This window comes from Onychostruthus taczanowskii, unplaced genomic scaffold (assembly GCF_017590055.1).
Source record: "Onychostruthus taczanowskii isolate IOZ18803 unplaced genomic scaffold, ASM1759005v1 scaffold14, whole genome shotgun sequence".
Taxonomy (NCBI): Eukaryota; Metazoa; Chordata; class Aves; order Passeriformes; family Passeridae; genus Onychostruthus; species Onychostruthus taczanowskii.
In genome coordinates this window covers 1,497,420-1,501,424 of record NW_024498573.1, presented here as the reverse complement: position 1 = coordinate 1,501,424, position 4,005 = coordinate 1,497,420, and the positions used below count along the sequence as shown (strand labels likewise).

General features: G+C 59.8%; 1 pseudogene; it reads left to right on the top strand.

Moving 5' to 3' along the window:
- The first annotated feature begins 294 nt into the window (after positions 1–294).
- LOC121332407 lies at positions 295–2,815 on the top strand (annotated as a pseudogene).
- Positions 2,816–4,005: the final 1,190 nt, after the last annotated feature.

Sequence of the window (4,005 nt, the reverse complement as noted above, 5' to 3'; positions counted from 1 at the left end):
GTTCCTGTTTCAAAACAAGAGGGATGGTGAAGGAGCACGGGGGATGCTCTGTAGCTGTGCCCCTGATTTGGGGGTTGTGGTTAATCAGCTCCAGAAGTGACAGCAAACAAATCAGCCTTGGGAAAACGCCTTGGTTTGCCTTGTCTGAGATAATTTCCCTTTATTTATTTATTTGTTTGTGTGTTTATTTGTTTATTTATTTACTTATCTGCCCATGGCACGAGCCCTGGAGCTAAGCAAAGCCCCTGTGCCCCTCACACCCACCTGCTCTCCTGCCTCGGCTCTCCTGTGCCCATGGGGGACACATCCAGCCAGGAGCCAGCACCCAGCAAAGCCACCCTGGGCTCCCTCCAGCCACACCAGGCTCCTGCCACCTTGATCATCCCGGAGGAACACGAGCCCACAGCTTCGAACAGCAGGGAGCTGATCCTGGAGAAGGTCAGAGCAGCCTGGGCAGGTCCCTGTGCTGCTGCTGTGGCTGCCCCCGCACCCAGCTGCTGGGGGACGTGGTTTCGGGGCTCCTGGTGGCCGTGGTGGCCATCCCTCAGTCCATCTCCTACTCCCTGCTGGCCCACCAGGATCCTGTCTACGGCACCTACACCAACTTCTTCTGCGACATCATCTACGCGGCCACGTCCATGCTTGAATTTGTGAATGCAGTGATTTTAAAAGTGCAAACACAGCTGAATGGGGTTTGTTTTCCTCCACGGGACAACCACGTCCTTGGATGTGTCTGAGACATCCTCAGGATCAAGACACAGCAAGAGAAGAGAAGGATCTGTGAACCACCTTCCCAGCACCTCAGTGCTGCAGCTGGGCAGCTCAGAGCAGGTTTGGGGCAGACAAGGACCACCCTCAAGGACCCTGCCATGCTCCCTGCAGTGTTCCCACTGCCTAGGCTGTCACTGAGCAGTTCCAGGCTTTTCCACTGGGACAGCTGAAATTCAGGGTATCCCAAGTGAGTGATACCCAGAGCTGCTCTGGTGGGGCTGCTCTTGAGGAGGCAGCAGCAGGGATCTCGTAGGATTTTCTGTGTGGCATCCCCAGCCACAGGGAAGTGTTAAAGGTAGGTCCCTCTAGATTTCCGTACTCCAGATTAACTCCTGAAGACAAACTCCTCCCATGGAATGCTCAGCACATCCCCAGACAGAGTAGCCAGAGCTGCTAAAGTGGCAGCAAAGTGACATAAGTTTCCAGCCATCCCTTCCAGCCCTTCTCACCCATGCTAAAGCTGCGGCTGCTTTGCTTTTCAGATCCTGCTGGGGGTTTTACAGATGGGCTTCGTGGCTGTCTACCTGTCAGAGCCTCTGCTGGGTGGCTTCGTGACAGGCTCCAGCCTCACCATCATCACCTCCCAGATGGAATATCTGCTGGGCTGAAAATCCCCCGTCACGAGGGGGTGGGCTCCTTCCTCCTCACCTGGGTGGACCTTTTCAGGCACATCCACAACACCAACATCTGCGACCTGCTCACCAGCCTGGTGGCTTTGGCCATCATCGTGCCCATCAAGGAGCTCAACGAGCGCTACGAGGAGAGGATGAAGGCCCCGTTCCCCACCGAGCTGCTGGTGGTCATCGTCGCCACCATCATCTCCCGCTACTTTGGCTTCCAGCAGCACTACAAGGCCGCTGTGTGCGGGGACATCCCCACAGGCTTCAGGAAGCCCACTGTCCCAGACATCAGCCTGTCTCCCAGCCTGGCACTGGATGCTCTGCCCATCGCCGTCACTGGCTTTGCCACAACCGTGTCCCTGGCAGAAATCTTTGGCAAAAAGCACGGCTACGCCGTCAGCGCCAACCAGGAGGTGATCGCCATCGGCTTGTGCAACCTCATCCCCTCCTTCTTCTACTGCTTTGCCAGCTCTGCTGCCCTGACCAAGACTCTGCTGAAGGAGTCCACGGGGAGCCAGACCCAGGTGTCCAGGCTGGTCACCTCCCTGGTGCTGCTGCTGGTGCTGCTGTGGATCTCCCCGCTCTTCTACTCGCTGCAGACCTCCATCCTTGGCGTGGTCACCATCGCCAACCTGCGGGGTGGCCTCGTGACACCCGCAGGATGTGGCAGCTCAGCAAGCTGGACGCGGTGGTGTGGTGGACGACCACGCTGTGCTCCACGCTGGTCACCACGGAGGTCGGGCTGCTGCTGGGCGTTTGCTTCGCCCTGCTCAGCATCGTCTTCCTCACGCGGCGGCCCCGCGCCACGCTGCTGGGCAAGGTCAGCGACAGGGGGATCCACGAGGACCAGGCCGCCTACAAACAGCTCGGCAGCATCGCCAACGTCAAAATCTTCCGCTTCGAGTGCTCCCTCTACTACAAGGATTACTTCAAGGCTGTGCTGTACCAGAAAACCGGGGTCAACCCCTTCCTGCTGGCTGCTGTCCTGCAGGCAGAGCCAGAGCCGGGCAGCAGCAGCAGGGGCTGTTGGGCCACCGGCTGTGGCTGCCTGAAACAGGCCCGGAGCAGGGCTGAGAGACCTCCAGGAGATACCTGTCCCCCCTGCACAGACATGCACACCCTGGTCCTGGACTGCGGGGCCATGCAGTTCATAGACACCGTGGGTCTCTCTGTGCTCAAGGAGACACACCATGACTACAAGGAGGTGGGTGTCCAGGTGCTCCTGGCCAACTGCAACCCCTCCATCCGCCAGCGGCTCCGGGAGGGAGGCTGGGCTGGCCGGGCGGGGGGCACTGGGGGCCAGCTGCATCCGCAGCATCCACGATGCCGTGCAGTTTGCTGAGCTCTGGCACCGGGGGGAGAGCAAGGACACACAGGCTGCTCTCCCGGAGCCCGAAGAACAGAACTTCCAGGTGGCTCTGTAGCCCTGGGTGCGAGGAGAGGGGAGCAGGTTCGGTTTTGAGCCATCGGAGCGAGCAGGAGGGGCTGGGATGCTCTGCCAGAGGGGCAGAAGGGTGGGAAGAGTTTGGGGAGAGCTGAGCTCAGGATGGAGCAGAGGATGGGAAGGGTTTGGGGGGCTGAGCTTGGGATGGGGCAGAGATGGGAAGGGTTTGGGGGTGCTGAGCTCGGGATGGAGCAGGGGTGGGAAGGGTTTGGGGGGGCTGAGCTGGGGATGGGGCAGAGGTGGGAAATCGGAGCGAGCAGGAGGGGCTGGGATGCTCTGCCAGAGGGGCAGAAGGGTGGGAAGAGTTTGGGGAGAGCTGAGCTCAGGATGGAGCAGAGGATGGGAAGGGTTTGGGGGGCTGAGCTTGGGATGGGGCAGAGATGGGAAGGGTTTGGGGGTGCTGAGCTCGGGATGGGGCAGGGGTGGGAAGGGTTTGGGGGGGCTGAGCTCGGGATGGGGCAGGGGTGGGAAGGGCCGGAGCTGCGCCTGCCCCGCGTGGCCGCTGGAGGGCGCCAGTGAGCCGCGAGCGGGGCCGGGACCCGCCGGGAATTCGGGAAGGGACCCCAAAACCTCCTGCACTCATCCCAACCCATCCCTGCTGTGACAGGCACCCCAAAACCTCCTGCACTCATCCCAGCCCACCCCTGCTGTGACAGGCACCCCAAAACCTCCTGCACTGATCCCAGCCCATCCCTGCTGTGACAGGCACCCCAAAACCTCCTGCACTCATCCCAGCCCACCCCTGCTGTGACAGGCACCCCAAAACCTCCTGCACTGATCCCAGCCCATCCCTGCTGTGACAGGGACCCCAAAACTCATCCCAATCCACCCCTGCCATGGCAAGGACCGTGAGCATCATCCATCCCCACCCCCAAAAGAAATCCTGCTGGAGGGAATTGCTGGAGGGAATTGTGTCTTGGAAGCCCAGGGACGGGAGACTGCTGTAAATAAAGAGTGTGGAAAAGGAATCCTGTGGCTGTGCTCAGGAAAATGCCTTTTTGTGCTTAAAAACTGATTTAAAATAGATTTAAAAATTATTTTAAACGGGGTGTCCGGCTGGTTGCAGTCCTTGGGGCAAGGCTGTGCCAGGGGGGCTGAAGTGACCAAAGATCTTGCAGGGAGGGATGGATGTTTGTGCTCCAGGTGCTCCAGGTGTGGGTGGGATGCAGC